This window comes from Trachurus japonicus, chromosome 17 (assembly GCF_045865225.1).
Source record: "Trachurus japonicus isolate A0001 chromosome 17, Traja_1.0".
Lineage (NCBI taxonomy): Eukaryota > Metazoa > Chordata > Actinopteri > Carangiformes > Carangidae > Trachurus > Trachurus japonicus.
Window position 1 is genome coordinate 843,788 of NC_140923.1, and position 10,278 is coordinate 854,065.

The 10,278-nt window shown below is 44.1% G+C and overlaps 1 long non-coding RNA gene across 1 annotated transcript; it reads right to left on the reverse strand.

Moving 5' to 3' along the window:
- Positions 1 to 4,952: 4,952 nt before the first annotated feature.
- On the reverse strand, positions 4,953 to 6,342 carry LOC146969665 (uncharacterized). Its single transcript, XR_015037982.1, has 3 exons — positions 6,205 to 6,342; positions 5,845 to 6,116; positions 4,953 to 5,065 (listed from the first exon to the last, which is right to left on the reverse strand). It is a non-coding gene; the product is annotated as an uncharacterized LOC146969665 (long non-coding RNA).
- Between the last annotated feature and the right edge of the window lie 3,936 nt (positions 6,343 to 10,278).

Consider the following 10,278-nt stretch of genomic DNA (forward strand, 5'->3'; position numbering starts at 1 on the left):
CATTAAAACAGTTTCGATAATAAAATCCCAACAGAACCCTCAGTTTTTTCAACAAATGAGACACATGTACAGAATATGACAGTTTATCATCCACCCCGACGCCAAGATATTTATATGATGATACTTTTTCAATAGTTTCTCCTCCCCTTGTATGTATTTCGAGCTGAGTGATGTTGGTTGAACGAGCTCTAGTGAAGGTCATAATTTTCTTCTTTTTTTTTTTTTTGCATTAAAGACCAACTTTAAAGGTACAGTATGTAAGAAATCTAAAGCAACTGGCCGTAAAATCCTACTAATATGTCACAGAGACTCAGGAATAATGTTCATATAACATGATGAACTCACCAACAACAATAGTACAGCCAGAGTATTCGCATTCAAAATCTTTTTTTGCAGGCTGCAAAGCATGTTTATGTTTTGAATTTAGGTGTTTACATGTTGCGCCACCTAGCCCTCTCTCCCAGTCACAGCGGTGTCAGTGGCATTTCAGCCTCCGGTCTGGTCCACTGAGCTGCCGCTACGACTTGGAGAAAAAATGAGATCGCTGTGTTTTGAATTTGACAGCAGTAACCGTTTTTGGCCACATTCTTACATATGGCACCTTTAACTCAGTCAGTGATGTTTAAAAATGTTCAGTCTGGAGCTCACTCATAGCTTGAGAGAGAGGGGGGGGCTATTGCATAGATAACAGTGTAATCTGCATAGAGTTGGATTTTTGCGTAGTTCATGTTTCGCCCAGTATCATTAATAAAAACAGCAAATAAACTAGGAGCCAGAACCAAGCCTTGAGGGACCCCATTAGAAATAGTCCTGAAATCTGATTTGTGTGCCTCTAAAGTGACACATTGGGTCCAGTCTGTAAAATAGTTCTTGAACCACTGAACAGCCTGATCAGAAATACCAATCTCTTTGAGTCTATTGAGCTACAACCCATGGTCAACACAATCAAACGCCTTGGTAAAATCAACAAACAGGACAGCACAGTGTTTCTTCTGGTCTAAGGATGTGTCTGACAGTGGGAGTTGTTTTCTGTTGTGCTCTTTGACAGAGTTGCTCCTCCTCAACCTGTTCCTCCTCTCATATCACTGAACGCTAGGAACCAAAACCACACCTCAATGTCTTTTACAGCTTTAACACCTAAATGATCAGCCTTTCTTATTCTACTGATCTTTGTTTTTATCCTTTCTTACTGTTCAACCAGTTGGTTTCACATCTTCTCCTCGTGTTTCTCTACAGGACCAGAACAGTGTGGACTGTGATGGAATTGTTTAGATCAGTGCTTCTCAAAGTGTGGGGCGCGCCCCACTGGTGGGGAACGGAGACATGACAGGTGGGGCGCGACAAACGGGAGGAAATTTTCAATTTCATGCCTATCTTACTGTAAATGCTATTGACAACAAAGATAATTCACTCTAAACAAAACAGCCACACACAAACAAAGTAATAATGAATAGCTAAAATTATTAAAAAGCATTAGGAGACCGGGAGAAAAAATGTAACCTGGAACTAAAGTGCAAAAACAATGATTGACGTCGGGATGTTAATTGCAGCGGGGCAACAAGGTAGCAGCAGCAGCAGCAGCAGAGAGTTTCTAATAGAGACTGGCTCTGGTAGCAGGCTGCTGGGTTCACACCGGACGCCGAAGCACCGCGACCAGAAGTTCAGACCAGAAGTGACTCGCGCCCTGCAGCAATCGGTTCGGCATCTGGTCAATTTTGTGCGCGAGCCGCGAGCAATTGCGTCAATCTTGGCAGGAAGTCACACATGAAACAACAAGAGAATCCGGTCAATTGTCAAAATAAAGCACTTTTCAAAATAAAACACAGCAATTGACAAATGCGATCATATTTGTGTGTAGCTTATGTCAGACTCGAGAGAGATGAAAACACACAGGCACGCACGCACGCACACACGCACACACACACACACACACACACACACACTTCTCAGCTCAACATTGAGCATGACTTGAGGCAGTTTCAAGCCTGCAACCCTGAGGATGTGCAGTGCAAAACAGGCACATTGCAGCCACTAATGCAGGGAAAGTTCACTTGTTCAGGTTTTTGTTTTTTGCACAGATTGCAAATGAAACACTGTTTCATTATTTGACTACTGTAGCCTACTTTTACTTTTCGTTTTTGATCTGCACTTTTATTTTCTCTTTTTGAACTTTGTGCTACAGTATTTCATGTTTTTGATTTTGACGTGAAATATGACTGATATAGGCTACTTGGTGCTAGTAAGTTCAATAAATTTGAAGTAATTTTTGTTGGGGCGACAGGGGAAAGTGGGGCTTGAAAATCCCCACTTGTTAAAAGTGGGGAATGACGGAAAAAAGTTTGAGAACCACTGGTTTAGATAGATAGATAGATAGATAGATAGATAGATAGATAGATAGATAGATAGATAGATAGATAGATAGATAGATAGATAGATAGATATACTTTATTGATCGCAAGCTGGGAAATTACAGTGTAGCAGCAGCATTACACAGACACACAGTGACGATACCAACATATAGTATAAGAATATAAAGAATAAGAATATAAAGAACAAACTATACATAATAAAATAGTAAATATAAAGAACTTTTATAAAGTTTTATAAAGTTTACTGGGTTGTTAATGTCAGACCATATTCCTTGGTGAACACAGAGACTGAGAAGAAGAAAATGTTGTTTGATTTAGTTCAAGTAGATGGTGCAGACCCAGAATCAGAGTAAAGGCAGCATGAGTGAGTGGATTTGATTCAGCTGCTCATGTGTAGACAACACAGGTCAATAAGATGATCTATCTCTCAGGCAGCAGTGTGTGAACGTAGGAAACTATCGTTCTACATTTCTGCTGTTAACAAATGGGGTTCCACAGGGTTCAATACTGGGCCCTGTTCTGTTCATTATTCATATCAATAATGAAACCTCCATCTTTATGCTGATGATGCTGTTCTCTGTTGTTGTGAATCCTCCCACAGTGTTTGATTAGCAGCTGTAACCACAGTGACTCTGATACAACAGGAATGAGCAGAATCCATCTGATATGAAGCTGTGGTTTGAATACCACTTCCCTCCTCTTTGAAGAGGAGTCAGATATCTGTGTTCAGGTTTTTGTACAGCCTCTTCTACACTTTGTATCACTGTGTTTCTAGAGCACAGTAGTAGAGAGCTGAGTCTGCCAGGGTTAGGTTGTTGATGGTCAGTTTAGTTGATGTGTCTGATGTTTCAGACTGATAACGAGTCGGGTTTGGATTATATTCAGATGTGCTCCCCTTTGCTCCTTTCCAGAGGATAAACTGAGGAGCCTGAAGGTCAGAATCATGTCTGTACCAGTAAAGCCAGATATTATCATCACTTGTCTCATACTGACATGAGAGTGAGACAGGTTGTCCTTCTGTTCCACTGACTTCACGTCTTTCAGGAGAGATTGAGTCTCCAGCTATCAGTCCTGTAAAAAGTAGAGAAGATGAAGCCGTTAGACTAACATTGTCCATGAGGCTGAGAGGAGAAGACAGTGGAAAATGTCAGTGTCCAGTGTTACTCTGTGGACACAAACAGCTCAACTGTAGCTCACATCATAACTAGATTGTACAGGACTTGATGACAAAGACAGATTATTGTGCAGTTTCAAGTGTGAAAGAATCAAATGGAGGTCAAACATGTAGTTGATGGAGCAGCTTGACTGAGACACTGATTTGTTGTCCAACTCACCTATGAAGTGAGATAAAAGCAAAAAGAGGTAAAGCAACATGTCTTTGGAGGAGTTGAAGCCAAACAGACAGCAGATGAACAATGTTGTTCCACTGCAGTAGAATGAACAAACTAAACAGCCTCTCTGCTGCACAGCCCTTCTCCTCAACATCAAGCTGATTGTGCTTTTAGTTCCTCCAACATTTCTGCTCTGGACTCACTCATCATCTCATTGGCTGAGGGGGAGTGAAGTGGGCGGGGCCAGGTAACAGTCTTTGATGTTTCTGTGATGTTGTTGTCATCAGTCCACAGACACAGTCTCTGATAAGTCATTGTTTCAACAGTGTGTGACTCCCTCTAGTGGATGTTGTGGAGTATTGTGTTGTCTTTGCTCCAAAGGTTTTTGTACAGAGTCTTGGTGTTTCCTGTCACTGTGGGCCTCAGAGCACAGTAGTACACAGCAGAATCAGACACCTGAAGCTTCTGGATCTGCAGAGGAACTGATGTCTTGTTGATGATCGAAGCATTAAATCTCTCTTCCTGGAACTCTGGAGCATTCGTTTTTACGTATTGATTACACTGCAATACATATCTCGGAGAGTCATTCACATCTTGTTTGTACCAGAATAAATAGTAATTTGTGTCACTGGTCTCAAATGAACAGTTGAGTGTAACTGTGTCTCCTTGAGCAGCAGTGACAGCAGCTGTTGGCTGGATCACTCTGTCTTCTCCTTTACACTCTGGGGAAGAACAGAACATGCAGAGGAAGAGATGGATCAATAAAGATGATTGATTAAAGTGAAAAAAGTGATTAAAGTGATGAAGTCATGACTCTTTCTTCTCTACATGTGGATCATTGAAATGTTCAACTGAGCTTTAGCTCAAAGGAATATCTAACCTGGTTGTGTAAAGCTTTGGAAATGTCCCTGTGTTTGAGGTTTTCTTGTCTAAAACATACGTACCTACGAGAGCTGAGAAGAAGAGAATCACAGTGAGTCTGTCCATGTTCACAGAGCTGAGATGTTGTCACTGGATGTTCACTTTGAAGAAGTGCTGAGTGCTTTTGTGAGTTGTGTTTGGTCTGATGTTCACAGCTGGAATCAAACAGTTGTGTGCCAAGCAGCAGCTCTGCAGGCAGTAGGAGGAGACTCATATGTGGAGTTGTCTTCATTTCTAAAGCTCCTCATCACAACTGTGTCTCATGACTGAAAGGAGTGGAGACTGGATCATCAGGAACCACTGAGGTTCAACAGTGTGTGACTCCCTCTAGTGGATGTTGTGGAGTATTGTGTTGTCTTTGCTCCAAAGGTTTTTGTACAGAGTCTTGGTGTTTCCTGTCACTGTGGGCCTCAGAGCACAGTAGTACACAGCAGAGTCAGACACCTGAAGCTTCTGGATCTGCAGAGGAACTGATTTCTTGTTGATGATCGAAGCATTAAATCTCTCTTCACGGAACTCGGGAGCATTGTTGTTTCCAAATGAGCCACGTCTCAATACATATCTGGGGAAGTTGTTCACATCTTGTTTGTACCAGAATAAATAGTAAGTTGGGTCACTGGTCTCAAATGAGCAGTTGAGTGTAACTGTGTCTCCTTGAGCAGCAGTGACAGCAGCTGTTGGCTGGATCACTCTGTCTTCTCCTTTACACTCTGGGGAAGAACAGAACATGCCGAGGAAGAGATGGATCAATAAAGATGATTGATTAAAGCACAACACTCAGTAGGTTTAACAAATGTCAGCAGAAATGATGAGCTCTGACTTTGTGTAGAATGAAGATTAAAAGCTGTGAGTGTAGAGCTCAGTAACATGTTGAGGTGTTTGAAGAGGAAACATGTTGTGCTTTCTATCTTACCAAAGAAAAGAGCAGCAAGAATAATCCACAGCCAATGTTCCATCTCTACAACAAGGTTGAAATCAACAGGAGAAACTAGCTGATGTTCAACATTCACTCTGACACTTGTTCTCTTCACAGCACCACTTATTACTGACACAGTGGTTGAACACAGTCAGGAAGTAGTGCACCTCCTACTTGATAATGTGGCCCTCTAGTGGATGTTGTGGAGTATTGTGTTGTCTTTGCTCCAAAGGTTTTTGTACAGAGTCTTGGTGTTTCCTGTCACTGTGGGCTGCAGAGCACAGTAATACACAGCAGAGTCAGACACCTGAAGCTTCTGGATCTTCAGAGGAACTGATCTTGAGGAGGAATTCAGAGTTGATGAAAACCTCTCTCTGAAGTCGTCTGCTGTGTTTCCTTCATCCAGTCTAACTCGGCTCAGGATCATGACTGGGTTCTGGTTTCCATCCTGTTTGTACCAGTAGAGATACGTAGCTGTTGAACTGCTGTTATATTGACAGTCAAGTGTTACTGCTTCTCCTTCTGTAGCAGTCACGTCTCCTTCTGGCTGCAGCACGTTGTCTTTCTGTGCTCTGGATTCTGTAAAACACCAACAGACAGTGTCAGTGAGCTGTTAGAGAATCATGTCAGTGTTGGAGTGGTAGCACAGAAACAGTGGTGTTCATACCAAGGCACACAGCAGCCAGCAGCACTGAGATGAACAGAGGCGTCATGTCTGCAGTGTTGAGTCACTGTGAGCTCCAGCCAGGATGAAGCAGCTGTGCTCTGTCTGTTGAGTCTTCATCAACACTAAGGTGGTGGATTAGAAGGAGGAGCCTGATCACAGCCCTGTCTTCTTCCCTCTACTGACATCGTTACACTCAACACACTGTGGGACTGTTGTGCTTTTAGTCAGGGCTGGTTCAGGTAGCTCTGAACCATTTTATAGCTATGCTGCTATAGGCTTATACTGCTGGGGGATACATCTGGTTATATGGAGCCCTCTCCTCTCCTCTCCTCTAAGCACATTTTGAACTGTCATTATCATTATCTGTCTCACTTTGTAGTTTGGCCTTGGAGTCTCACTTTCTCTGTCTTTCCACAGATCCACCGGAGCTCCATCTCTCTGCACCAGCCGCCGCCTGCATCACCCCCCTCCTCCCCTTTCCCCTGCTGTTAGACCGGCCTGCCCTCCCTTCCCATGGACCAGTCTGCCATCCAGTCCTCCAATGAAGCTGGCCTGCTCTTCCTGCCTTTCCTCCCACCAGAAGCTTCCTCCATCAGTTCTTGTTAACATTTCCATGTCACATTCTGTGTTGTAATCTGTTTTCTTGTCTGTGTATTTGATTGATTTGATTTATTTGCACAGTTAAAAATTACACAAGTAAATGTAACAATTTAACGTGCAGGAAGAGGCAAAAACTCAAAGATCTTATCAGGTGCCTCCACCTGTACTTAACAATGAAATATAATATCATACTAAAGAAAACAAAATATACAAATGAGCAATCAAAAATATTTAGATGATAGAAATAAATGAAAATTTACAAAGAAATTACACACAAAAAAAAGATCAAATATATGAATAACAATAAGGAGTACAATTTAAAAATTAAGAAACAAACAAAAAACAACGACTAAAGAACAAACCAAATGAAACAAACAAGAAATAAATTCAAGGAGATTACACAAGCAGATAAAGTATGTGTCAGTACATCCAGTACTTATGTGAGAGCAGTTCCATTTACAAAACAAAAATTAAATGGTGTTTCAGACATCCTTTATAACCTTGTACAGATGAGCATGTTTTTGCTAAGTGGGAATATGTATTCCATAGTATGACACCCCTGTACCGTATTGTATATTGACCCCTGGTTATAACACATTTAAGAGGATGCAGATCTAACGCTTGACGGGTTGCATGAGTATGGACCTGAGAGTTTGTAGTGAAATAGTCTTTGAGGTTGTCACGTGGCGATGTTCGAACTAAAAATAATAATTTAGTTAAAAGTGTTGCCGACAACGCCACCTGGGTTGAAGAGCCCAGGACTCTAACTATTTGGCACAGGTTCTTTTAAAATCAGATTCGAGCAGAGTTAAAAACCACAGTAAAAAATGAAAAGTTCACCAAGGTTTATTGTAAACAGTCCAAAGTCTCTTTGCCCGGATTCAGATAGTCCCGGAAGAATCTTTCTCAGGACCAGATGCTGATCTCAATCTTCAGAGGTGATGGGGAGGGGATGAGGCCTTTGAAAGGGACAAAGGAAACAACGAGTGGTCAAGAACAGTGTTCTGAAGTTTAAAAGGGGAAATTCCCACGGTTTAAAATCCCAATAAAATCCAAAGCTTAAAATAGGCAATAGAGAGGTACTTAACCGGGAGAGGGGTATATCGCAACAACACCCCTCTAGTATCCCACGATGCTTCCCTCTCAACTCCGGCCGTCTTCTTCCATCTGTGGCCACGCGGGTCCCCTCGGGTCCAGCACTCCGCCTAGAGACGCAGAACACAGCCACCAGTCCTCTGTCGACACACCTGTCCACACTCTCACTCCCTCCTCTCGCCTGGCCCTGCAGCCGGCCTTCTTAGTGTCTGCAACTCAACTGGGAAAATAACACTCACGCTTGTCCTGGGTGATAACTTTACGTCATGCACCCAGGCTGGAGTTGTTACGCCGAACAGATACAGGCTGCTGCACTTCAGGTCTGAGGGTCTTTAACGATGGTGGTCTCCTGGTGATCCGGCTGGTTCTCTGCCTGGCGTCCTCTGCTGCTTCACTGCCGCTGCCTAAATAAAAAGGTTATACCTGCGCATGCCACCAGCTGCGGCTTGTTGCGGTGATTAGTCTGCTGGCTGTGTGACGTTCAAGGTCAGCTTGTAAAAAAAGAAACACCAATTCAAAGTAATCTCAAATAACTCTATAGAATATACAAAACACAACATGCAATATAACAAAACTTAACATGTTCTATAAACTTAAATCACAGCATGAAAACAAAGAGTCAGAACATACAACACTAAAACTGACCCCGTCACATCCCCCCACAGCTAATAGTTAGCAGTCTCTGCAACAGTTCTCTCACAGTCTATAGCGCTCTGGTGGTATTCCCAGATTTGGTCTAGAGGACCGTCGAGGTACCTCAATGTCTGCAGGCCTGTTGGGGGCAGGAACACAATAAAACATAGGCAATTCCGCTTGTCTTCCTCCGGTCAGTTGTAAGGCTGGGGGTTGTGGTTGTGGCAGGGAGCCTGTACACAGTTTGAGAGAGTTCCTGTGCAAAACATTCTCTCTCCCCCCTTTCTCTGGCCTCACCCTGTACACCAGTCCTGAGTCCCCTACTGTCTCTAGTACAATGTGAGGTTCGGGGTCCCAACCTCCGTGCAGCTTCCCTTGGCCTTGTCTGTTTCGGTTGCGGACCCACACCCGCTCGCCTGTCAACAAAGGGGTAGCATTAGCTTTCTGGTCATAGCGGCGTTTTGTCTGTTCAGCAGCTGTGGTCATCTTTTTGCGCGCCAGATCATAGGCGTATGTCAACTTCTGGTGATGGTCTTGAACCCAGCTTCCCAGCCCACCGTTTGGTCTCTCCTGTACAACCCCCAGCCCAACGTCTACCAGGAGTCTGAAGTGTCGGCCGAACATCAGGTAAGATGGAGCAAACCCTGTGGCCGAATGTACTGTGTTGTTGTACGCTTGTAACAGTTCGGGCAAGTACTCTGGCCACCTACTCTGTTTTTCGGCCTCCAGGGTGCGGAGCATGGTGAGCAGGGTCTGATTCATTCTCTCTACCCTGCCATTACCTGCAGGGTGATATGGAGTAGTCCTGCTTTTAGAGACCCCATACAGATCACACAACTGTTTCATCAAATCTGATTCAAAGTTGGGACCCTGATCAGAATGGAACCGGGCAGGGCAGCCAAAAGTCTGTATAATTTGGGACCAAATGGCACGTACTGTGGTTTTAGCTGTCTGGTCGCGAGTAGGCATAGCCCAGGCGTAGCGAGTGAACATGTCTGTCATGACCAGAATATTTTGGTACGAGTCACTGGGTCTACTTAGTGAGAGAAAGTCGAGGGCTATTACCTCTAAAGGGTACGTAACAGCAACTGGGTTTAAGGGAGCCCTTGGTTGTGCCCTGTCTTTCTGCAAGCTGCAAACCACACACCCAGACTGAAAACCCCGCACCTCTTTCTCCATGTCGACCCAGAAGAAGCGGCGCCTCAAAGTGGTCAACGTCCTCCCTGCACCGGCATGCGCTGCAGCCTCGTGATGCCGTCTCCACACATCTTGTCGCCTTGAACCTGGACACACAATCTGGAACATTTGCTCAAGAGTATTAGGCTCGATGAATCTGCGACACAGAACTCCTTCCCGGACACAGAGCCTCTTGTATTGTTTTAACAGTCTAACAGTGTCAGTCGTGAGAGTGCTCTGTTCAGCGCTATGGGGATAGGAGCCTCGTTCCACATACCTCTTTACAGCCTGGATGTCAGGGTCGGCCTGTTGTTCAACCACCCAGCTGTGGTTGTTATTCTGCAGCAGGGAGTCCTCCTCTTGTTCCACTGCTGTTGATGTTACAGTGGCTGCAGTGTTGGTCAACGGCTGCTCTGGTTGGGGACAAACTGCAGGGAACCGGGAGAGGGCATCTGCGTTGATGTTCTCCCTCCCAGCACGGTACTTCACTTCGAAGTTAAAGGATGCCAGCTGGGCTACCCAACGCTGCTCCACTGCACCTAACCTGGCAGACTGTAAATGAGCAACAGG